This window comes from Lissotriton helveticus, chromosome 7, assembly GCF_964261635.1.
Source record: "Lissotriton helveticus chromosome 7, aLisHel1.1, whole genome shotgun sequence".
NCBI lineage: Eukaryota > Metazoa > Chordata > Amphibia > Caudata > Salamandridae > Lissotriton > Lissotriton helveticus.
Genome location: NC_136068.1, coordinates 783,086,034 through 783,113,113, shown reverse-complemented (window position 1 = coordinate 783,113,113; position 27,080 = coordinate 783,086,034). Strand labels below are relative to the sequence as shown.

At 42.0% G+C, this 27,080-nt stretch overlaps 1 protein-coding gene and 1 pseudogene across 7 annotated transcripts in view; one reads left to right on the top strand and one right to left on the bottom strand.

Moving 5' to 3' along the window:
- LOC144769184 (uncharacterized) overlaps positions 1–27,080 on the bottom strand; it is a 4,448,662-nt gene that overhangs the window by 2,218,989 nt on the left and 2,202,593 nt on the right. The gene's annotated exons all lie outside the window — the stretch shown is intronic.
- Positions 2,623–3,447, top strand: LOC144767044 (small ribosomal subunit protein uS3 pseudogene; annotated as a pseudogene).

Here is a 27,080-nt window from a genome sequence, read left to right as displayed (position 1 = left end):
AGTCCCCGCCCCCTGGGCGTGTGCAATCAGGGCGCCGTTTCTGGGATCTGTAGTCCTCTGTTCTAGGAAAGGGGCTTTTGCTTGAGGTAATGAAAAAAATAAAACCACAGTGGGTGAGAAAGTACATCTGCGTTGTCTGCCTGCCCTGCTTTTCAGCTGAGGACGGAGTGTGATGGGGCACCCCTGCAGAGCCCCAGCACGTTTCGTGTCCATGGTTGTCATCATGTGGTGTCAACCTCGGTTCTGTCTCAGAGCAGCAGGCTGAATCCCCACGACCGGGACGGCCGATACATAATCCAAAGCTGTTGCAGGAACCCATTCGGGGATCAGCCACATACGAAATGGATCCAAATCCTTGCTTCCTCAGCTTGCTGGCAGGTTTAAAACACTTGTGTCCTCACAGGAATGCTGCCAAACGCGTTTCGAGAGCCCAGGCTCTCTTCGTCAGTGGCAAAGTTCATTGAGCACTGAAGCTGCCCCATAAATGATGAGTCCCCGCCCCCTGGGCGTGTGCAATCAGGGCGCCGTTTCTGGGATCTGTAGTCCTCTGTTCTAGGAAAGGGGCTTTTGCTTGAGGTAATGAAAAAAATAAAACCACAGTGGGTGAGAAAGTACATCTGCGTTGTCTGCCTGCCCTGCTTTTCAGCTGAGGACGGAGTGTGATGGGGCACCCCTGCAGAGCCCCAGCACGTTTCGTGTCCATGGTTGTCATCATGTGGTGTCAACCTCAGTTCTGTCTCAGAGCAGCAGGCTGAATCCCCACGACCGGGACGGCCGATACATAATCCAAAGCTGTTGCAGGAACCCATTCGGGGATCAGCCACACACGAAATGGATCCAAATCCTTGCTTCCTCAGCTTGCTGGCAGGTTTAAAACACTCGTGTCCTCACAGGAATGCTGCCAAACGCGTTTCGAGAGCCCAGGCTCTCTTCGTCAGTGGCAAAGTTCATTGAGCACTGAAGCTGCCCCATAAATGATGAGTCCCTGCCCCCAGGGCGTGTGCAATCGGGGCGCCGTTTCTGGGATCTGTAGTCCTCTGTTCTAGGAAAGGGGCTATTGCTTGAGGTAATGAAAAAGATAAAACCACAGTGGGTGAGAAAGTACATCTGCGTTGTCTGCCTGCCCTGCTTTTCAGCTGAGGACGGAGTGTGATGGGGCACCCCTGCAGAGCCCCAGCACGTTTCGTGTCCATGGTTGTCATCATGTGGTGTCAACCTCGGTTCTGTCTCAGAGCAGCAGGCTGAATCCCCACCTGTAGGAGACGCACTCTGACATCCACTGCAGCAACATTCATGAGGTAAAAGCCGGATCGGCGGGCGGATCCAGTTTACAGCATGCCTGTCGATTCACGCCGGACGCGTTTCATGCTAATTGCACTCTTCAGCGGCGCGACAGTCATTTTGGCATAGAGGCCACACCTACCACTTAAAAATATGAGCCCTCCAATGGGCGACTCGAATGAGTCCGCGTTGGTTTGTGGGTCTTGTAGTGTGTGTGCTTCAGTTATGTGCCGCTGTCTGAGATGTTTCAAGCCCACCAATGGGCCTCCACTCGCACATCTGACTTGTCAATCCTCCATTGATGCCTCCACATTGAGACTCCGTGATTCGGAGCTCCGTGGCCCCAAATTTCCGGGTGGTGCATCTCCCGCGGCTGGGAGGCCGCGTATAAATCAAAGCTCCAAGGTTCCCACTTGTTGGAGTCACACTCTGACATCCACTGTAGCAACCTTCCTGAGGTAAAAGCCGGATCGGCGGGCGGATCCAGTTTACAGCATGCATGCCTGTCGATTCACGCCGGACGCGTTTCGTGCTAATTGCACTCTTCAGCGGCGCGATAGTCATTTTGGCATAGAGGCCACACCTCCCACTTAAAAATATGAGCCCTCCAATGGGCGACTCGAATGAGTCCGCATTGGTTTGTGGGTCTTGTAGTGTGTGCAGCAGTTCCACAGGACTCCATCTACCAGGCTCCCTCGCTCCTCTAAAACGCATCATTACTCAGCGCCCGGACGCGCATATAATCACCTGCAAGCTCGTGCAGTGCGGGACGCTCCTCTGTGCCACACCGGGGGTGAGAGCCAGCAGCAGCGGGTCCGCAGGACTCCATAAACCAGGCTTGCTCACTCCTCTACAACACCTTGTCACTATCCAGAGCCCGGAGGCGCATATAATCATCAGCAAGCCCCCGCAGAATGGGACGGGCGCACATAGCGCCCTGGCAAAGCATGGTCCAAGGGCGGGCCCGTCCTTGCCAGGAAGAGGCAGGGGAGGGCCACTCCCCTTGGCTTTGAAATAGCCCACCAGGACTCAATGGACTTCTTGTCTGCCAAGACTAAAATTGGGAGTGCTGGTTACTGTCTCTTCACACTCTCCTTTCTACCTTTATCCTGAGCTAGCGCCTGGTGTGCCTCTTTCGTTTTTTGATAGCAAGTGCTTACTACATGATTTAATAATTGCTTTTATAGTGAATTGCACTGAATTTTACCATTTATCTTTCTTCATTGTCTTCATTGACAATGGGATGGGGAAAAGTAAGACCACTGCTAGTGAAGGGGGAGGGAGGACAGGTGGGCCTCGCTTGAAAGCCACCAAAACCAGCAAAACCAAAGTAGCCCGTAGATGGCTGTCCAAATTTCCAAGAATAGGAAGTTTGTTGCTGATGGCATCTTCAAAGCAGAGTTGAATGAGTTCTTGACTCGTGAGCTGGCTGAAGATGGCTACTCTGGGGTGGAAGTCAGAGTTACACCAACAAGAACTGAAATAATCATCTTTGCCACCAGGACCCAGAATGTTGTGGGTGAGAAGGGTTGTCATATCCGTGAACTGACTGCTGTTGTTCAGAAGAGGTTTGGCTTTCCAGAGGGTAGTGTGGAGCTCTATGCTGAGAAAGTGGCTACAAGAGGTCTGTGTGCCATCGCTCAAGCGGAGTCTCTGCGTTACAAACTTCTGGGAGGCTTAGCGGTGCGTAGAGCTTGCTATGGCGTCCTGCGTTTCATCATGGAGAGTGGCTCCAAGGGTTGCGAGGTGGTGGTCTCTAATAAACTTCGAGGCCAGAGAGCCAAGTCCATGAAGTTTGTGGATGGCTTGTTGATCTACAGTGGAGATCCTGTGAACTATTATGTTGATACTGCAGTCCGCCACGTGCTGCTCAGGCAAGGTGTGCTTGGGATCAAAGTGAAAATTATGCTGCCATGAGACCCAAGTGGCAAGATTGGGTCCAAGAAGCCACTGCCTGACCATGTCAGCATTGTGGAGCCCAAGGATGAGATCCTCACAACAACTCCCATGTCTGAGCAGAAAGGAGGAAAACCAGAACAGCCACCACAACAGCCGCAGCAACCACCAGCCATGCCTCAGCCAGTTCCTACAGCCTAATGGGTCACGGTGCACCTGAGAAATGTCTGGATACAGAGCTGTAAAAAAATAAATATGAAAGACCAAACTCTAGTTGTGTTAAATTTTTCAAGGTAGTCTATCCTCATTGAGTGGGCAGTTTATGGGAATTAGCATGTGGAGCTAACCCTAACCTATTGGAAAAATGTAGTCACCAGTGAATTAAGGACTGTGTTCACATACAGCATTGTGAAGTTGTTTTATAAAACCACTAATAAATTAACCAAGTGGAGTCTTGCCCCACCCCGGAGCTGTGCCCCACCTCGTGTCCCCATCTTCCTTCTCACCCTCTCCTCTGATCCTGACCTGCCATCTTGTTCCGTCCTTTGTCCGTTCCTTTCTCCCTGCTCCCACTCATTCCCACGTTTCCCTTCTCTTCTCCCCCTTTTCCCTGACCCCTATTTTCCCTCGCTCCCATTGCACCTTAATATCTTTTGTTTTTGTAATGATCTAATCATTAGATGTATCTGTATAACCTTGTTTTTCCTCTTCCTCGCAACGATCTTTCATGTAAATTTTGTAACGTTTGTAATATGCTAAATGCTAAATTCCTCATGTAACTTGTAACTGGTGTAATTCTATAATTTTGTGGAAACTTATGTAAAGACGTTGAGACGACATGGCCGAAGCCCGGTGGAGCCGCTTGGTTCGGCTATAGAGGAGTCTGGCGCCCGCGGCCATCACCTACCCACCTGGACATTGGTGCATGACACTCCTCGTCCTTTCGCTGCTGTCTCTTTATATCTTCCTCCGATGACCTCCTCTCCCTCTCTCAGAACCCCTTTTCTAGTCCCCATCTTCCTTCTCACCTTCTCCTCTGATCCTGACCTGCCATCTTGTTCCGTCCTTTGTCAGTTCCTTTCTCCCTGCTTCCACTCATTCCCACGTTTCCCTTCTCCCTCTTTTCCCTTACCCCTATTTTCCCTCGCTCCCATTGCTCCTTAATATCTTCTGTTTTTGTAAGGATCTAATCATTAGATGTATTTGTATAACCTTGCTTTTCCTCTTCCTCGTAACGATCTTTCATGTTAATTTTGTAACGTTTGTAATATGCTAAATGCTAAATTCCTCATGTAAAGCGCTATGATACCTCTGGGTCTAGCAGCGCTATATAAAACTCTTAAAATAAAAATAAATAAAAATAAATAAATAGATCGCATTGATGATCTACTGACAGAATGCCAGGGTATTCTAGTTCCAGACTCTAACATATCCACCTTAGGAAATTTGCTCGCGTCAGCCGAGACCCCTCCTTTCCCTAGCCCAAACCCCATAACTGTCAAATGAATTCCCTCTATTTTTACTAAACGCTCTACAAGGAGTACAAATAATAAGTCCCTTAGCCATACCAATACTATGCAATCTGTAGCTGTTAACAACGTTGTTGAGGTAGGGAATCTCCACCCCCCCCTTAAAGAGGAAGAGTCAAATCCAATAGTTGTGGATATTGCCGACACTGTTACATCAATGATTTTATTAACAAAAGCATTTCCCTGTACAATAGATTCCTACCATTGCAGGATCTACCAGACAATTTCCTGGGAAGGGTGGAAGGAGCAGAGACGGTATCCCCTCTGTCAAATCTAGCCAATATTTGTGAAGAACAAGATCCAAGGGAAGGGTAGAGGGTGATCTAGTAAAGTCCACTTTAGCAGAGTTGGACACAATAACAACCACAAATGAGCTTGGGCCCTCAAATCACTAATTCTCATGCATACAGACCTGGTTAAACTTGCCCTGGATAGAGATTCAATACAAACGTGCACCCCTGATCAGTCTGAGGGCTCCATAACAAACCCTACCATACATCTGGGAAGCATGGTTTCCTCTAAGACCACGAACAACATAGTCCCCCTAATGTCCATTCCTACACGCTTACCAACAATATCTACCACCTTGAAGACTCAGACACTAGTGGGTAGCAATGTGGGTAGAAATTAATCATTTGTAGCTGATAACGAACGTTACCTTAGTAACAGGTGTGAGTTAGCTGATGGTCCCACCAAGAGCATTTCTTTGACAAATAGGCCCAAAATCCAGTCACATATCAAATAAGAAGATAACAACTCCTTAATAAACAAATTGATTAACTGGATCCGAAAAGTTAGGGGGTGTAGATCTGCTATCAGAGAAGACATTCTATGGGCAAAAAGGATAACTCATCGCTCCTCCCAAACGGATTTTTCGAATTGCACTTGAGGGATGAGAACCTGGCACACAACCTAATAGCTCTTGAGGCAAGGACATGCCCACCCTCTTCCACCAGAATTCAGATGAAATACAATTCCACTGGTGCATTGTTGCTCCAAGCCCGCAAAAAGCATGGCACCTTGTTGGATTCAGACTCAACTTTAGCTAATTTTGATTGACTGGCATCTCCAATATCGTCAAGTCATAGACTTACCTGTTCATTCAGCCCCTACCGATAGGCCACATGAAGATCCATTGCTAGACATCTTACCTCAGTATTCTAGCTCTTTGGCCTTTCTTAGTCTACATGAACGGCAGTCTCTGTGCAAGCCCTAGCCAGCAAGCTATAGCCACAATCCTACAGATGAGATGCGCAATTGATGGACGTCACCCTGCTAGCTTTGACAGACCAGGTCGTCCGGCTGGAGGGCGCCTGATCTAGATCAGAATTGGTCGACAATGTACTATGAAAGAAATCAAGACCAACCATCCCAATATTCTTGTGGTACACCTTAAGGGCAGGAATGGTATGTCTGTGGCACTATTCAATGTCTATGGACGTGGCACTAAGATGGGTTGTAGTTCTCCAACACTTCAAGCGCTGGAAGATTGCCTCGAGAAAAGAGAGACTCCTTCTCCACTAACAATAGCTGGAGATTTTAATGTCACCTTCGAACCACTCAATTCAGAAGACCTACCCAGCACTGACCGGACAGATAAGTAGTGGTCAGTTCCCCCGCTTGACCTACTGCCAATCCAAAAATGGATGCGGCCAGTTCTCCAGCTCTAAGCTATAACTGTCCAATAGGGGCTAAGGGCAGCAAATTGACGCACCAAATCCGATAGGACAGAGGCAAAAATATTCAATAGAACAGTGAACATGAGTCAAATTGACTACATATTGATAGATGTAAGATTATGACCCAATGTGCTGGACATGAGAGTCGGGACGACCACTGATAGTGACCACAACCTGCTTGATTTTGCCATTTCCTCACCCTGGTCCAGATATAGTAGCCCATCCGTCAGCAAACTAGCAACCTAGATGATCTGCCCCACAAATGTTAATAGGCGACTGAAATGGGCACGTGTAGCAATGGACACATTTCAGTGTGATGAAATGGAGCGATTATTACCTGATAATATTGAAAATCTCCATAATCTGCATGATAAACATACGTCTCTCTTCGAGCAGCTAGCCTCCCTATTTATATTGCCAAGTAGGCTCCAACATAAGAGGCTGTCTGCCCGCCCACAATCTTCTTGGTTTAATGAAGACTGTAAGAAACTACGGGCAGTCTTGGCTGCCGCGGTTAGATCAAGTAACGTCCCAGAAATAAGAGCGGCTAGGAAGACCTACAAGACAACCCAGGTGAGAGCGAAAAGGGACTGGGCTGAAAATCGTTGGCTACAAATCTGCGATGCTTGCCAGAGGAAAGATTCAAAACAGATCTGGTTGTTGGTCACGAGGGGAGAGGCCGATCGGTAGCCGCCTGGGTTGACCACTTCACAGCTGTATATACTGTACTAGGAGAGCTGGCCACTGAAGGTCTTTCATATGAATATACTGGCACTCTCTCCAGTGAGTTATTTTCTGTAACTGAAATTAACCAAAGTGTAACTTCCACAGTCAGAAACAAAGCCTCTGGCCCAGACGGTGTACCTAGTGACGTCTTTCTCAATAATATCCCCAACTGGACCAATTACATCTGGGCACTTGCCAATGGAATCACTGCTGAGGCACCAATAGCCCTGTCTTGGAAGGGAGCAGAAGTAATCCCGGTCTTCAAAAAGGGTGACCGTGCACTGCCCTCTCATTAAAGGCCAATTAGTTTAATCAATAGAGCGCAGAAGATCGTCTCCTGTGCTCTTTAATCTAAGATCACAGATTGGATGGAGGAAAATAACATCTTAGTCAGCATCATCAATCAAGTTTTTAGATTTGCTTTACTGGTCTGGAAAACAGAGAGCATTGAACAAGCCAGTCTTTATATTGATTTTATTGATCTAAAGTTGGCCTTCAACCTTATTCTAAGAACCAAACTATGGCAGGTACTGCAGGAAGAAGGGCTACCATCGGAGCTTCTTTAGTTGGTTGTTCGACTGCACGAGGATACCTATGCAAGGGTTGGTTGGGGGGACCAAGGGCAATTGACTGAACCAATCAAAGTCATTAGGGGGTCCGGCAAGGATGTGTCTTGGCTCCCACCCTGTTCTCACGTTTCATCAACGGGGTGGTGAAGCATTTGGAGGAAGTCCCCGCTGATTCCTCTACATTGGGGGGTAGAAAAGTAACAACTCTATTATTTGCGGACAACACATTAGTCATCTCCAAGACCCCTGTGGTCTTCAACTACGACTTGATTGTATTGCGGACTTCTGTAATCAGAGAGGCCTGGAGGTTAATATCTCGAAAACTAAGCTCCTGACGATGAATACCTACAACTGGTTTAAGGGTAAACTGAAGTTGGGTGGGATTTCTTTGGAGAGAGTGGCCACCTTTGATTACTGAGGGGTAACCCACTAGGAGACAATGACATGGAGGCACGACATTACCGAGAGGAATTTACAGCAGAAGAAAACCTCTGGGGCACTGATTAAAAAGCACAGGGCCTCCTAAACGTGATCAATAGCAGCCCACTCCAGATTTACGATCAGAAGGTAGTAGCCATGTATGGGGAGGACATCTGGGATTTTGATCATCTTGAGGGCCTTTTACACACAGAAAACAAGTTCTTAAGATCCTTATGCTTTCTTCCCCAGAGTACCCAACTCATTCCTTTAAGATTGGATATGGGTAGAACAACAATAGTGTACAAAGTAAGGCTTCGCCCCCTTCTTTACCGGTTACTACTCAAACAAACACCTGAGCTTAGTTATTATGCAGTAGACTTCGAAGATCTTTACAAACTTGATTGCTTCAAAAAAATACGTTGGTTCACCAAAGCCCAGGCATTGCTTTATGCTATAGGCCTGGGAACCTGGTAGGATGTTTCCGATCCTAGCCTCCTGTCTAGCACAAAAATTATAAAGACAGACTTTTGGGATTGGGTGGCGAAGGTAACTGTTTCTCAATGCTCTGCTGGCCGTCTATCATTAGAGTTCATGGAGTTTAAGTGGCTAGGTGTATTCAAACTGTAAATGGAGGTAATTTCAACACCACAAGACAGGAAGCTCTACATACGATTTAGATTTGGCTGCCTCCCTGTGAATTCTTTCACTATGGTTTGGCAACGATCTTCTGAGGTTGCACAGCATTGTCTAGGTTATCCCGGGATATCTGAGAATGTTAAACACATCCTGTTTGTGTGCCCTTCATATATTATCTCGAGATTTAATTGGTCAGCACCTCTCTGTAGGCTACTGGGAACTCGGTGCCATCAAGATGCATTTCGTATTCTAAAAACAGACTCCAGGCAATTAATATTCTGCGCAGTGGCAACATTTCTAGGGAAAGTGTATATCATCAGGCATCATGCGTTAAAGAAGAGATAAAGATTGCTCCTTAGAACTATCTGAGACTATTTTTAACCTGTTTTTAACAACTTTTTACCCTTTATATCTCTTGTTTAATTGTTTTTAATCATGTATATAGTTGGAGCAATTTGTTGGTCTATTTCAGCCAAGCTATGAATGAATTATTGCTATACTTGCTATATTGTACTCTTGCACTATTTTGCATTTGCACTTTCTTTGGAATCCTGTGTGGGTATTTAACCTAATATTACCTAGTACGTTTATCCTTTTGATTTTTCTTTTTGCCAAGCTACTGTTCTAAAATACTTACTTGTTTTTAATATGACACACAAATCTTGATCAAAACTCTACTTTTGCTACACTGGTAACAATTGAACCTTAGTATTTTTTGCACTTGCACTTTTATGTTCGTAGTCGTATGGACCGAATAAAGTATTTTGGACTCATATACATACACACACATCTGTATATATATATGTAACTGTGTAAATATATATATCTGAGTAAATATACATGTGGGTGTGTATATACTTATACATATATGTGTATGTGTGTGTGTGTGTGTGTGTGTATATATATATACACACACACACACACATATATATATATATATATATATATATATATATATATATATATATATATATATATATATATATATATATATATATGCCACACAAGATTCAAGCCGAAGGAAGAATCGGAGGGACACAGCGGGGAGCCAGGTAGGTGGTTTATTTCTCAAACAGCTTCGGCATGACGCGTTTCGTCGTAGTGACTTTATCAAATGCCTACCAACATCACAGCTTCACGCCAGTACACAGCTAATACACACCCACTTGTTCTACCATTGGTGGTTTTTAGGATGAAGTAACAAGGCAAATGAAATTACGTATAACTGCAATATGATGGTTTTAGGGTATATGAATTATTTTTAAATGATAACTGTTTCTGACCTTTTCCTACTCAATTGTTCTTAACCGTTTTTAATCAATTGCTTATAACTGAATTGCATTGTTGATTAGTGTATGTATGTGTTTTTCTGTATAATTGTGTGCGTAGTATACTTTTATGATTTTAAAATAATCGAATAAAGTATTTTTGACTCTGACTCTGACTCTGGTTGTCCCTGGGGGCAGGATTGGAGTCTCACAAAATACTGTAGCCACGTCGGCAGACTACAGATCCCAGCATGCACCTCTCACTGCATGCTGGATGAGGTGCTCCTCTCGTGTCACAGTGTCCATCTTTGGGATCCAGGGAAAAATCAGGAACGTGGTGCTGTGTTCTGGCCAGCTGCGTTGCAGAGTCAAAATCACCGGCTGGGTCCCCAGGACGCCTCAACCACAAAGTGTCCACATATGGGCAGGTCTGAAACCTCAGAAACAGTGGCCATTGGTTCCTCCGTGAAAGTTCACAGACTGCAACTGCAGCGGCACTGTTCATATGTGGGTGCGGTGGGTTAGAGTGATCCAGTACCCTGGAAAAAGTATCTGCCACGAGGTGCCCTTGTTAACTCTTTCCACTTCATGAGGCGGGACCCTCCAGCGCGTCTCGGGCCGGCGCGCAAAATATGCCACACAAGATTCAAGCCGAAGGAAGAATCGGAGGGACACAGCGGGGAGCCAGGTAGGTGGTTTATTTCTCAAACAGCTTCGGCATGACGCGTTTCATCGTAGTGACTTTATCAAATGCCTGCCAACATCACAGCTTCACGCCAGTACACAGCTAATACACACCCACTTGTTCTACCATTGGTGGTTGTCCCTGGGGGCAGGATTGGAGTCTCACAAAGTACTGTAGCCGCGTCGGCAGACTACAGATCCCAGCATGCACCTCTCACTGCATGCTGGATGAGGTGCTCCTCTCGTGTCACAGTGTCCATCTTTGGGATCCAGGGAAAAATCAGGAACGTGGTGCTGTGTTCTGGCCAGCTGCGTTGCAGAGTCAAAATCACCGGCTGGGTCCCCAGGACGCCTCAACCGCAAAGTGTCCACATATGGGCAGGTCTGAAACCTCAGAAACAGTGGCCCTTGGTTCCTCCGTGAAAGTTCACAGACTGCAACTGCAGCGGCACTGTTCATATGCGGGTGTGGTGGGTTAGAGTGATCCAGTACCCTGGAAAAAGTATCTGCCACGAGGTGCCCTTGTTAACTCTTTCCACTTCGTGAGGCGGGACCCTCCAGCGCGTCTCGGGCGGGCGCGCAAAATATGCCACACAAGATTCAAGCCGAAGGAAGAATCGGAGGGACACAGCGGGGAGCCAGGTAGGTGGTTTATTTCTCAAACAGCTTCGGCATGACGCGTTTCGTTGTAGTGACTTTATCAAATGCCTGCCAACATCACAGCTTCACGCCAGTACACAGCTAATACACACCCACTTGTTCTACCATTGGTGGTTGTCCCTGGGGGCAGGATTGGAGTCTCACAAAATACTGTAGCCGCGTCGGCAGACTACAGATCCCAGCATGCACCTCTCACTGCATGCTGGATGAGGTGCTCCTCTCGTGTCACAGTGTCCATCTTTGGGATCCAGGGAAAAATCAGGAACGTGGTGCTGTGTTCTGGCCAGCTGCGTTGCAGAGTCAAAATCACCGGCTGGGTCCCCAGGACGCCTCAACCGCAAAGTGTCCACATATGGGCAGGTCTGAAACCTCAGAAACAGTGGCCCTTGGTTCCTCCGTGAAAGTTCACAGACTGCAACTGCAGCGGCACTGTTCATATGCGGGTGTGGTGGGTTAGAGTGATCCAGTACCCTGGAAAAAGTATCTGCCACGAGGTGCCCTTGTTAACTCTTTCCACTTCGTGAGGCGGGACCCTCCAGCGCATCTCGGGCGGGCGCGCAAAATATGCCACACAAGATTCAAGCGGAAGGAAGAATCAGAGGGACACAGCGGGGAGCCAGGTAGGTGGTTTATTTCTCAAACAGCTTCGGCATGACGCGTTTCGTTGTAGTGACTTTATCAAATGCCTGCCAACATCACAGCTTCACGCCAGTACACAGCTAATACACACCCACTTGTTCTACCATTGGTGGTTGTCCCTGGGGGCAGGATTGGAGTCTCACAAAATACTGTAGCCGCGTCGGCAGACTACAGATCCCAGCATGCACCTCTCACTGCATGCTGGATGAGGTGCTCCTCTCGTGTCACAGTGTCCATCTTTGGGATCCAGGGAAAAATCAGGAACGTGGTGCTGTGTTCTGGCCAGCTGCGTTGCAGAGTCAAAATCACCGGCTGGGTCCCCAGGACGCCTCAACCGCAAAGTGTCCACATATGGGCAGGTCTGAAACCTCAGAAACAGTGGCCCTTGGTTCCTCCGTGAAAGTTCACAGACTGCAACTGCAGCGGCACTGTTCATATGCGGGTGCGGTGGGTTAGAGTGATCCAGTACCCTGGAAAAAGTATCTGCCACGAGGTGCCCTTGTTAACTCTTTCCACTTCGTGAGGCGGGACCCTCCAGCGCGTCTCGGGCAAGCGCACAAAATATGCCACACAAGATTCAAGCGGAAGGAAGAATCGGAGGGACACAGCGGGGAGCCAGGTAGGTGGTTTATTTCTCAAACAGCTTCGGCATGACGCGTTTCGTCGTTGTGACTTTATCAAATGCCTGCCAACATCACAGCTTCACGCCAGTACACAGCTAATACACACCCACTTGTTCTACCATTGGTGGTTGTCCCTGGGGGCAGGATTGGAGTCTCACAAAATACTGTAGCCGCGTCGGCAGACTACAGATCCCAGCATGCACCTCTCACTGCATGCTGGATGAGGTGCTCCTCTCGTGTCACAGTGTCCATCTTTGGGATCCAGGGAAAAATCAGGAACGTGGTGCTGTGTTCTGGCCAGCTGCGTTGCAGAGTCAAAATCACCGGCTGGGTCCCCAGGACGCCTCAACCGCAAAGTGTCCACATATGGGCAGGTCTGAAACCTCAGAAACAGTGGCCCTTGGTTCCTCCGTGAAAGTTCACAGACTGCAACTGCAGCGGCACTGTTCATATGCGGGTGCGGTGGGTTAGAGTGATCCAGTACCCTGGAAAAAGTATCTGCCACGAGGTGCCCTTGTTAACTCTTTCCACTTCGTGAGGCGGGACCCTCCAGCGCGTCTCGGGCCGGCGCGCAAAATATGCCAAAAAAGATTCAAGCCGAAGGAAGAATCGGAGGGACACAGCGGGGAGCCAGGTAGGTGGTTTATTTCTCAAACAGCTTCGGCATGACACGTTTCGTCGTAGTGACTTTATCAAATGCCTGCCAACATCACAGCTTCACGCCAGTACACAGCTAATACACACCCACTTGTTCTACCATTGGTGGTTGTCCCTGGGGGCAGGATTGGAGTCTCATATATATATATATATATATATATATATATATATATATATATATATATATATATATATATATATATATATTCACTGAAAAAACCATAGGTTTCAGGCCTTATATAGTTAGGAATTAGCATTTAAAAAACCTTTGAAATTCACTGAAAAAACCATAGGTTTCAGGAGTTATATAGTTAGGAATTAGCTTTTAAAAAACCTTTGAAATTCACTCACAAAACTATAAGTTTTAGTGGTGTTATAGTTAGCTGGACATTTTACTCATACAAAACCATTGATATTGCTCCTATATAGTTAGTTGTACTAACTATATTTCGCGCACCTGCAATCCACTGCTGATGATGTCACATATTAGATCATTCATGACATGGTCAGTGACATCACTGATGACATCTCAAATGACATCACTGATGACATCACTGATGACATCATTCAGTGAATGTGATTTGCTTCGTTATTTAAATATGCATTATATATATAGCAATTTGCATTGAAGAATAAGTGGATATATATAAATAAATATTTGGATGGAGGATTTAGTAGCAGTGTAATTGACTGTTTACTTGACCAATTTATAATGTCTCACTAAATATAGTGGATAGTGACTAAACTGTGCGAATATCTGTATCACTTTGTCAGTTGTTGTGTAAACTGATTCTACAGTTGGTTACTAGCTATGTGAAAGTCTATATTAGTTATTGATCAGTTAACTGAGTATTTGTATGGGAGTGTGAAAGTGTGTGTGGTTCGTTGCGGGGTGTGTGACTGTCCAAAGATGTGTGAATAGTTGATTCAGTAGATATATGAAGTTATAACTACATGTTCTAACAGTTGTTTGGGTGAGTGAATATCTTTATGAGTGTGGTGATGAGCAAATATATTTCTCAATGGTACAGGTCCAACAAACTAGAAAAATAAAAGGCAGTGTATGTGTCAGTTGTATATAAATAAGTATACATAAGACACAATGATTGTGTGAGTGACTGTATGAATAACTGTATACTTGTAATAATGATTTTATAATTCACTAAGTATGACTTACTATCTAAATGAATAGAAGAAAAGGTGTTTGTATAAGTGTTTTGCTAAGTAAATATGTAAGTATGATCCATTGTTTGCATAAGTGAGTAGGATGACTTCATATGTGAATAGGATGCGTGCTGTTTAATGTCGATATAGATGTATAAGTATTTTTGATAGTGTTCTATTGTTCATTGACAGCATGTATGAGTGAATCCATAGGTAAGTGATTAGATGTGTGTATACATCTATGAATCACTGAGTGGATTTTTAGATACTTGTTTTGCTGTGACAATGGATTTAAATATGATACTCTGTATTTTACAAAGAGTGATAAAAAATTGTAATAGTGTATGAAAAGGTGTATGTGATTGTCACGTGGATGATGTCATCAGTGATGTCATCAGTGATGTCATTTGAGATGTCATCAGTGATGTCACTGACCATGTTATGAATGACCTAATATGTGACATCATCAGCAGTGGATTGCGGGTGCGCGAAATATAGTTAGTACAACTAACTATATAGGAGCAATTTCAATGGTTTTGTATGAGTAAAATGTCAAGCTAACTATAACACCACTAAAACTTATAGTTTTTTGAGTGAATTTCAAAGGTTTTTTAAAAGCTAATTCCTAACTATATAACTCCTGAAACCTATGGTTTTTTCAGTGAATTTCAAAGGTTTTTTAAATGCTAATTCCTAACTATATAAGGCCTGAAACCTATGGCTTTTTCAGTGAATTTGCAAGGTTTTTTAAATGCTAATTCCTAACTATATAAGGCCTGAAACCTATGGTTTTTTCAGTGAATTTCAAAGGTTTTTTAAATGCTAATTCCTAACTATATAAGGCCTGAAACCTATGGTTTTTTCAGTGAATTTGCAAGGTTTTTTTAAATGCTAATTCCTAACTATATAAGGCCTGAAACCTATGGTTTTTTCAGTGAATTTGAAAGGTTTTTTAAATGCTAATTCCTAACTATATAAGGCCTGAAACCTATGGTTTTTTCAGTGAATTCGCAAGGTTTTTTAAATGCTAATTCCTAACTATATAAGGCCTTACACCTATGGGTTTTTCATTGAATTCGCAAGGTTTTTTAAATGCTAATTCTATTAGCGGATAACGTTTTTATATATTAAAACGTTTTTTAAATCTCAAATGCCTGCTTTGCTAACAGAGTTTTTAAGCACAGGCTCTTTTGTCTCTGGTGGCCGTCTTGGGAGACTGCATATCAGAATTTTTTTAATGAAATATAAGAGGATTTGAGAAGTCACTCAAAATGTGCCCTAATTTTTCTTTCTTCAGCACTAATCATAATTTCTATGGCAAAATGAACCCCCTCATTTTGTTCCTTTGCAAATTAAATGTTTTAAGTGTTAACACTTTATTCCAATCAAGATGACTTCAGGTGTGCCATACTTTTGTCATAAGTAAGACTGTTAGCGCTCTAGTTGTTCTTTAGAACACTCTGGGACATTCTGTCATTGGGCTATAGTTGGGCTACATCTGGCTGATATTTGGGCTACATTTGTTTTTTTTTTGTCTCTGGTGGCCATCTTTGGGCTACATTGGGCTACATTGGGCTACATTGGGCTACATTGGGCTACATTTGGGCTCTAACATATATATAGCCCAATGTAGCCCAATATATATTTTTTCAAAGTTAATTTTAGTAAAAACCACAGGAGCACATATCTTGAGACATAGCAAAGGCACATCGGGCTACCAGTCCCTACAATTTTGCCAAGTTTGGTGGAAAACTATTCAGCCGTTCGGGCTAAAAGTGAGTCCAACCGCCCTATGGAAATTAACATGGGGAAAACACGTTTTGGGACCCCCCTTTTATCTCGGCCCCCGCTTGCTATGTCTCAAGATATGTGCTCCAGAGGATTTTGAGTAATTTAGGTTTAAAAAAATTTATATATCTGTAAGCGCGCCCCGGAACGCGTACATTCGAAACAGTCAGCAGCGGCCGCTATCTTGTGTCTCGGTAGGATTGAGATACAAGAGGTGGCAAAAATCAAAGGGGGAAATGAGCAAAAGGGGGCAGGGTACACCTCCCCTGACCCCCTAGGTTTGATGTGGGGGCCATAAAAGGGTCCCGTGGGACAAAATTATTTTTTATTTTTTTCGATTTTCGCGGGGGGAGCGCCCTGTACGCGCACCGGGGAGCGTGCCAGGGAGCGTACTTAGGTGAAAAATAGTGAAAATAATAGTGTAAAATAATCATTTTGAGTGATTACAGGTAGGGTAGCTCTGAAAAGAGCTTTTGGGTTCTGTGGCTGTTTTAGGTACCTACAAGTGTGTCCCACACACACCCACATGCACACAACCCCACACCCACACACCCACACACTCCCCAGACACACTTCACACACGCACACCTCCACCCACATTCAAACACCCCACACCCCCACATCGACACCTTACACATCCACACCCACACCCACATCCCACACACCCACACTCAAACACACACCTCACCCCCCTTCCACCACACACACACACACATGCACACACACAGATATCTCACAGACACAACCCACACATCCCACACACACATCTCCCCTCCCCCACACATAGTCTGTCTGGAAAACAGAAACAACATGGAGGCAGGAGATGAAAAAGAGATGTCAAATACACATTGGAGATAATATAGTGGGAGAGAGGAAGTAAATATGAGCAAAATTACTATGTAACACAAATACGTTGCACAGTATACTATAAGTCTGACTTTATATTATAATCAATTTGGTACTAGTTTATGAATTACATATAATAATGAATAATGTCTCGAACAATTTTTGATTATTAAATATACATTTATTTTTCTGATTCTTTTTCAAAATTTAATAGAACGTCTAACATTTGACTGTCCGAAATGTTCTCTTGTTGAGTGAACATAACTTCCAACATTTGACTGTCAGAAACGTCCTCATATTGAATTAACAAATCCACAGATTCTACACATTGTAGAAGTTCATGGTCCCGTGATTCATCCATGAATTCCAAGTCAATGGGTTCAATGATTTCCTCATTGTTCATCTCAAGGACAATTTCAAAGGAAACGTTCTGTTCTCCTTCCATTTTTGTGCTGAAATTTGCATAAAAGAAAAATCAGTAGAAATATAGCACTGTAAGTTTAAGTTCAGACAGGTAGTTTTGATTTTTTAATAGTGAAGTTAACTTTGGGCAATGTATGGTAACAGGCAGGAAGTAGAAATATTAAAAAGTGCCTGTGAAGAAGCGTAAGTAAATTCATAATTATAGCAGAGAAGACTAAGTCAATCGATAAATATAACAGAGGAGCCTATCTCTATCTATAACTATAGCAGAGGGACAGTAAATAACTATCAGAAAATGTTTTTAAAAAATAACTTAAAGTGCCCCTTACAAATTATCAACTTACTTTACAGAGAGGTGAAGAAGACAAAATGCGAAAATCCTTTCAAGATGTACCTCAGGTAGTTGTAGTCAAAATGGCCGTGTTTCCCTCTCATTTTTCATTTATATTCATGTACATAACCAATCAAATGTCAGGAAAAAAAAATAGAAAATGAAAGTAACATTTTAATTGGTTGTCAATTCTAACACTTCAGATGTGTTTTTGTTATGTAATTTACCTCAGGATATTTAGACAGGGCTACAGGCCAAATGGCTCAATGGAATTCCACTTTATTTGGGAAAATGGTAGGGACTTGTATGTAGTATGAGCTATTCTATATTTGGTGAAAGTGTCTCCAGTGATTTTTAGGTAAATTAAATTTTTTAGGGGTGCACTGCCCGGTATGCGCTCCGGTACGCGTACCGGTAAGCGCTATGGGAGTCCTCCATTTTGTGTTTTGGTAGATTTGAAACAGAAAATGGAGGACAAACAACGTTGGAAATGGGTATAAGGGGGCATCGTAGGCACTCCTTGACCCTCTATGTTTTGTGAGGGGGTCTTAGGAGGCCCAAATAGGCAAAAAGTACTATGGTGAAAAATAGTGAAAAAAGTTAAAAAAAGATAATCATTTGGAGTGATCAGAGATAGGGTAGCCCTGAAAAGGGCTTTTGGGTTCTGTGGCTGATTTAGGTACCTACAAGTAGGTACCAATGCACAGTCTTAAAATCAGGAGAAATATTCTATTCCCCTCATCAGAAAAGTGCACACCATCTCCCGTGTAGATATCTTGCATGTTTTAACGCAAGTTATTATTGTATATTGAACCCATTCCATAGTCTCTCATGTAAGCAGAAACAGATTTATTCACATGTTTCCGTGCTTTCTCAAATTGTGGACAAAATTGATTGGACCACTTCCATTTCTGCCTCTGGCATATATTGGAATATACCAAGGCAGTTTGAGGAAAAAGTGCCATCAATTGATCAAAGGTGTCCTTTATAAGCATTTCCAGACCTACCCCAGTCAAAGTGCCCAAGTCATTTCCTCCACAGTGCACAATTAACAGGTCAGGGTGTGGCAAATGCAAAAAGGTTTTCACCAATGGTATCAATTGGTGACATTTCAATCCTCTGTGGCCAATCCATTTAATCTTCACATTTGGTAAGTCAAGGTTGTGGAAATTTCTGGTAGCTGCATACCTTTGAGCCCAGTGGATATAGCTATGTCCAACAATCCAGACAGAATACATGGTGAGAGGAGATTCTGATGCAGTCAGATGAAGTGTGGAAAAGAAATGGCAGTTGGAACAATAGGAGTTTGCAAAAAAAAAACCTGTGGAGTTTCAGTGCTATTGAATCACAAGCAATGATTGGTAGAATGAGATAGTTGAAAACTGAAAGTTAGGGTGCATGGTTGTGTTCTGTGTAAGAAGTAATTTGAATGGTTAAAAAAAGTCATTTAAAGAAACCTTGCACCAGAAAAGCTGGTGTATTCGCAGGTCAAACATCCTTGATGAGGTGATTTGCAACATTGTAGAATAAAATTTTAACCCTGGGAGCTCAGTGAGAAGGGAGTTGCTATGGTAACAGGTAGAAAGGGCTGAGGGGGGGAAGGGTGTTGGTTTGAAAATAGAGAGGGAGAGTTTTAATTGGTTAACAAAAAGGGATATGTGTGTAGAATTAGAGGTTTTCTGTGCCTTTTGGTTTGCAGTGTCTGGCGAACATACCTTTTGCTCTGCTAAAGAAATATTGGTGTATGTATCTGACACTGTTCTTAATCTCCTAAAATATTTGTAAAGGTGAGTTATGATTCATTTAATATACATAGAGACTTGTATACTCTATGGAGAAGATTTGGAAGCAAATTGTGGTCTTTAAATGTTGCTTTGTGTCATGCTTTTTGATAATGCTTGGTAAAAAGTTTTTACTGCATAGAGTAATTGTATTTTGTAAAATTGTGAAGTTTTAGTCGTGAAATGGAATGCTTCTACGTAGGACCTGTGCTGTGTTTTGTAAATGTGATGTAAAAACGATTTTGGGGAAAATAAATAGTTTTTACATTTTTTAAAAGGAATAAAGAATGTGTGCATGTTTAATAGAAATACATTTGACTCTTTACAATGATGTTACCTGTGTTAACTCAGTGTAGGAAGCATATTGAGTTTGTTTGCATAGAGGAATTGTATTTTGTAAAATTGTGAAGCTTCATGTGCAAGATTTTGCCTCAGTCTTATCCCTGCTGTGAGGCAGATGGTTGTAAATATGATCTGTGCTGTGTTTCCTAAATGTGATGTCAAAAACGATTTTGGGGAAAATAAATGGATTTTACATTTTTGAGTATAATGTGGCGCAAAGGTTTAAAAAATGACGCATACATGCGTCACTTTTTAAATATGGGGAAAAAAGGTACATGTTTGGGCTTTCCGGGGGAGCCTAGGTGGTGAGGATTGTATCTAAGTGTGCAGTGGACTATGCTTCATGAAGCATATCCCTGTCTGCATTCTTAGACACAGGTGTCAATTTGACTCTTTACAATGATGTTAGCTGTGTTTTAAAACAGTGTAGGAAGCATATTGAGTTTGTTTGCATAGAGGAATTGTATTTTGTAAAATTGTGAAGCTTCATGTGAAAGCGTTAATTGTATTTTGTAAAATTGTGAATTTTTAGTCGTGACATGGAATGCTTCTACATAGGACCTGTGCTGTGTTTTGTAAATGTGATGTACAAAACGATTTTGGGGAAAATAAATAGTTTTTACATTTTTTAAAAGGAATAAAGAATGTGTGCATGTTTAATAGAAATACATTTGACTCTTTACAATGATGTTACCTGTGTTAACTCAGTGTAGGAAGCATATTGAGTTTGTTTGCATAGAGGAATTGTATTTTGTAAAATTGTGAAGCTTCATGTGCAAGATTTTGCCTCAGTCTTATCCCTGCTGTGAGGCAGATGGTTGTAAATATGATCTGTGCTGTGTTTCCTAAATGTGATGTGAAAAACGATTTTGGGGAAAATAAATGGATTTTACATTTTTGAGTATAATGTGGCGCAAAGGTTTAAAAAATGACGCATACATGCGTCACTTTTTAAATATGGGGAAAAAAGGTACATGTTTGGGCTTTCCTGGGGAGCCTAGGTGGTGAGGATTGTATCTAAGTGTGCAGTGGACTAGGCTTCATGAAGCATATCCCTGTTTGCATTCTTAGACATAGGTGTCAATTTGACTCTTTACAATGATGTTAGCTGTGTTTTAAAACAGTGTAGGAAGCATATTGAGTTTGTTTGCATAGAGGAATTGTATTTTGTAAAATTGTGAAGCTCCATGAGAAAGCGTTTGCCTCACTCTTATTCCTGTTGTGAGGCAGGTGCAAGATTTTGCCTCAGTCTTATCCCTGCTGTGAGGCAGATGATTGTAAATAGGATCTGTGCTGTGTTTCCTAAATGTAATGTCAAAAACGATTTTGGGGAAAATAAATGGTTTTTACATTTTTGAGTATAATGTGGCGCAGAGGGTTAAAAAGTGACGCATCTACCTACATGCGTCAATTTTTAAATATGGGGCAAAAAAGGTACTTGTTTGGGCTTTCCTGGGGAGCATGGGTGTTGAGGCTTGTGTCTAAGAATGCAGTGGACTAGGCTTCATGAAGCTTATCTCTGCTGCATTCTTAGACACAGGTGTTTTGAGGCAAAATCTTGCACTTGTCTCACAACAGGAATAAGACTGAGGCAAACGCTTTCTCATGGAGCTTCACAATTTTACAAAATACAATTCCTCTATGTAAACAAACTCAATATGCTTCCTACACTGAGTTAAAACACAGGTAACATCATTGTAAAGAGTCAAATTGACACCTGTCTCTAAGAATGCAGACAGGGATATGCTTCATGAAGCCTAGTCCACTGCACTCTTAGATACAAGCCTCACCACCTAGGCTCCCCAGGAAAGCCCAAACATGTACCTTTTCCCTCCATATTTTAAAAGTGACGCATGTAGGTAGATGCGTCATTTTTTAAACCTTTGCGCCACATTATACTCAAAAATGTAAAAACCATTTATTTTCCCCAAAATTGTTTTTGACATCACATTTAGGAAACACAGCACAGATTATATTTACAATCATCTGCCTCACAACAGGGATAAGACTGAGGCAAAATATTGCACCTGCCTCACAACAGGAATAAGACTGAGGCAAACGCTTTCACATGGAGCTTCACAATTTTACAAAATACAATTCCTCTATGCAAACAAACTCAATATGCTTCCTACACTGATTTAAAACACAGCTAACATCACTGTAAAGAGTCAAATTGACACCTGGGTCTAAGAATGCAGACAGGTATATGCTTCATGAAGCCTAGTCCACTGCACTCTTAGACACAAGCTTCACCACCTACGCTCCCCAGGAAAACCCAAACAAGTACCTTTTTGCTCCATATTTAAAAATTGATGCATGTAGGTAGATGCGTCACTTTTTAAACCTCTGCGCCACATTATAATCAAAAATGTAAAAACCAATCATTTTCTCCAAAATCGTTTATGACATCACATTTAGGAAACACAGCACAGATCCTATTTACAATCATCTGCCTCACAGCAGGGATAAGACTGAGGCAAAATCTTGCACCTGCCTCACAACAGGAATAAGACTGAGGCAAACGCTTTCTCATGGAGCTTCACAATTTTATAAAATACAATTCTATAAAACTATCTAACTCAATATTTTCTCGGGAAGCATAGGTGGTGAAGCCTGTGTATAAGAGTGCAGTGGACTTAGACATAGGTCTGATCTTCTTTGTACTTGTGGACAGAGCTGTCTTCCACTATACTTTTCAATACAGGCCTCACCTTTTGTGCACCACTGGAGAATCCTCACCTGATCTGTAACCCTGTATAGATCGTTTGCTTTTTGTCATTGCTTTGTTGTTTGGTAATAGTGGTCTATAATGTGCTAATGTTTTTCTTTAACACAGATTGAAATCGTTATTTGAAGAAAAAGCAAAGATGCCCACAAAGGAAAGGACAAAGAAACAACGTAACCGGGAAAAATCAAAAACAGCAACGGAATTACAGCATTCTTCCACAACAGATACTTCAAAAAACAGGAACAAAGCTCCTGGTAAGACAACTAAGTCTTTTTTACGTAACATATGTACATCCAAAAAAAATGATGGACACCATGTAGAAAAAGAAAATGAGAGAGTAAAATTGAAAAGGAAGGAGAGAACTTCAAAGAATCCTACAACTGGAGCAGGAGAGAATAATATGTATAGGAATAAAAGGCAGAATTAGTTTAGAGACATTCGTAGACGAATGTTTCGCAATAGAGTGGTTTTAAATTTGTTAAAAAACATTAGGAAAGGTAAACAGAGAGCTGCTTTTTATAAGAAAAAGAAAAGTGTAGAGAAGATTGTTGATCAGGCTTTTGAAATTAAGAAAAAATTATTTATTTTAATAATCAATAGAATTAGAACACTTAACAAGACAATTGATGTTTTCAAATCAAACAGTAGATGGAAAAGAGTAATTAATCGGACTAATTTTTGTAAAGTTTTTTCTGGAGAATGGATGCACAGTTCAAGTTGTGAGCCATTTTTTAATGAGGAGAGTTACTTCCAGGAGAATGATTTAGTGCATGCAGTTGACACCAGTGGTCGAGCGTATGAAGTGAAAGACGGTTGTCCGATTGAAAAAGAGAAACTTGTGCCTAGAGAACCAGAAGAGGTGTTATCTGATGGAGTTTTAGGGAAACGTACTAAGGGTCCAGTGTACACTTGGAAGTGTAGTAGTATTTGTAGTGTGCGACAGGAAGCAATTGATTTGTTTTGTAATTTCTTACGTACATATAGTAAAAAAAGTATAAAGCAGAAAGTGAAGTTGTTGCAACACTTAGATCCTTGCAGAGTGAGAGGAATCACAGGTTTGCAAGGCCATTCACTGGCTTGTCTTTCTAGAAAAGTCTGTCAGAGTGTTTTTCATCATTTTAGGATGTTAGCAGTGCATCATACCAAAATGAGGAAATTAGTGAGAATGTTGTATTATGCAAAAAGTATTATGCACTTAAGCTTAAACAATTAAACAGTGCTCTTTTGCATGGAACAGAATTAGATGTGAAGAAGATTTGTGAAGAAATTGAGATTTGTTATTTTCGTGAACAAGAGGACAGTGTAGAAATTGAGACAGCAATTCAAGGTAATGTGGAAGACAATGTACAGATTTTGAATACAGAAAGTTTGAGAAGGAAATTACCAGGTTTAAGGTGAAATCAAGTGAAAGGCCGAATTTTACTTGTGTGTGTTGTCGACGGACTCATTATAAGATTCAGACTAGGTCAGTTGATTTATATGCAAAAAGTGAAAAGATGGATAATTATGAGTGGAAAGATTTAGCAACTTATTTGTGGGTGGAGAATTCTTTTGATTTGAGTTCTGATCAGCGTATTTGTAAATATTGTTATGACAAATTAAATCAAAACAGAATGCCTGCTAGAGCTGTTCATAATAGTCTGGAGTTGATAGACATTCCCCGTGAATTGATGGATTTAAATAGTCTATTTTGATTCAATGTGTCCGTCCTTTTCAGGCAATTGTTCGCATGGAGCCTAAGATAGGGAAATTGGCTCCTACAGATTTGCAGAGAGGATTAAAGGGAAGAGTTGTTTATTTGCCCCTAGATTTGCAAACAAATATTGATACAATTGGTATAGAAAAAGTAGAAGAGGAACCTTTAGTTATTCTAGTTAATGGGGTTCCAACAAAGAGTAAAACAATCTGGCAAGATTTAGTGGATGTTAGGAAAGTCAAAAAGGCAACGTTGTATTTAGTCAAAAACAATGAGTACTACAAAGATGTATGTGTTGCAGCAGAGGAAACAGCTGCAGATGAAGACAGTGATTGTTCAGGCGGACAAATTGAAAAAGTTGATGTGTCTAGAAGTGAAGAAATATATGAACATTATACTGTTCATCCTTTGCATTCCAAAGAAGTAATGGGGAATGCAATTGAATTGTTTCAAATGAAAACAGCAAAATGAAGTCCCATTAGTGTATGGGAAGAAAGTTTGGAAGCTCGTTGTTTTCCACAGCTATTTCCAACAGGTCGAGGTGGACGATATGACGATCGACCACTTCAAATTCCTGCATCTGAATATTGAACTGTAAGATTATATGCTGAAGATGCAAGGTTTCGTCAAAGCATTCCCTATTTGTTTCATCTACTGTATGAAAGTGACTTGTCTGGGCTTTCTTATGCAGTAAACCATATTCTGAAAAGTGGAGCACATCTACAAAATGTTTCGGCGAGGGACTTTATGGAGAAAGTGAATCTGCAAGATAATATTTTAGAATCTCATCTAATCAATCTCATGGCATGTCAGCGTGGTACAAATGAGTATTGGTACCGTCGCCATGGGGAATTGAAATGTATGCTAAGAAACTTAGGAACTCCTACATGGTTCCTCACTCTTAGCTGTGCCGAGTATGCATGGGAGGACTTTCTTCAATTTCTACGAGAGGCCAATGCTAATATACAAAATATAGAATTCAAAACACCTGGAGAACTGTGTTCTTTGGATCCAGTGAATGTATGCAGATATTTCAATCATAGATTTGAAGCTATGATGTCTTTTATTACCAACAAAAAAAATCCTCCCCTTGGAGAGGTTTTGGATTTCTTTGGGAGAAAGGAGTATCAAGCGAGAGGTGCTCCTCACATACATATGTTGTTATTGATTAAAGATGCACCCAAATTTGGAACAAATTCAGATGAGACAGTCATGAGTTTCATTGAAGAGTATTCAACATGTGCTGTTCCGAAAACTACGGAAGAAAACAGTTTAAGGCAACAAGTTTTACGCTTTCAATCCCATCGTTGTGGAAAGTACTGTCGTCGAAAATTCAGAAACAAGGACAAGTTCTACACAAAATGTCGTTTCGCTTTTCCACGACCAGTGATTTCTAAAGGAAGAGTAAATAATTTAATGTCTTCTCTGCGACATACTGTGACGAGGAAATCACCAAAAAATACATACAATTTAAAAAGAGACGAAGAGTCCAAGTACATCAACGACTACAATCCAGTGATTTTGTCCATGTGGAATGCTAACATGGATATTCGATTCGTTGCTGACAACTCTATTGCTGTAGCTCGATATGTGACGTCTTACATCACAAAAAAAGAAAAGACAGAACTGAAGGAAATGTGGGAGGACATTTCACATGAAAAGAGTCTAAGCAAGAAATTGTACAGTTACAGTCTGAAGATGTTGTCGCATCGAGAAATTGGAGCATATGAATGTTCTGATCGATTGTCGTCAGCAAGTCTCTATGCCAAATCTAGAACCATCATTTGGGTGAGTCTAGGTCTTGCTGCAACACGAAATCGAGTTTTGAAATCTGTACAAGAGATAGAGTATTTGGCGGAGAAAGAACCAGAAAGTACAGATATTTTGAAGACAAACATATTGGATACATACTATCCAAATAGAAGTCATCACCTTGAGAACGCTCTATGAAGTTCTGCAAAGATATATTTATAAGAGGAACATCAGAGAAGATATCAATAATGGAATATATGGAGTCTTTGGCTGTGAAGGATGTCTAGTGAAACAGAAAAAAGGTCATTTGATTAATCATCGCAAATTGAGTTGTGATAATCCAGATAAAAGAGAATTTTATTATTTGGCTCTTTTGCAACTGTTTAAAACATGGCGTGAAGAAGGGGAACTTCTTGGAGATTTTCTCTGTTATGAAGACTCCTTTAATGCAACGAAGGATACCATAGAATGTCCTGTTTTTCCAAATTATCTGCAAATGTTGAATGAAGAAATAGAGCAAGAAGCCACAATTGCTGCAGAGATTACGAGAGACAGTTCTCAAGGTAGTCAGAGTTCTGCTTCATTGAGTCAGGATCCACTAGGAGGACCAATTATCCAAAATGAAGCTGCTACTGCCATGGATGAGGTGGAAAGAGCTATGGAACAAGCTCAAGATGATGAAGTTAACTTAGAAGATTTGGTGAAACAACTAAACTTTGAGCAGAAACAGATATATGACGAAGTCACAGAACAGATTGAACATGGATTCAGTCATGAGAAAAAAGAGTGCTCATGTACATCATTTAAGCCTGTCCAACTGTACGTGAGTGGAGAAGCGGGAACTGGAAAAAGTTTTCTGATTAAAGCCATTGCAACTTATCTGCAGAAAAGGACTGAATCACCGCTGTCTTGTGTTGTTACTGCTCCAACTGGGCTGGCAGCACATAACATTAAAGGGATTA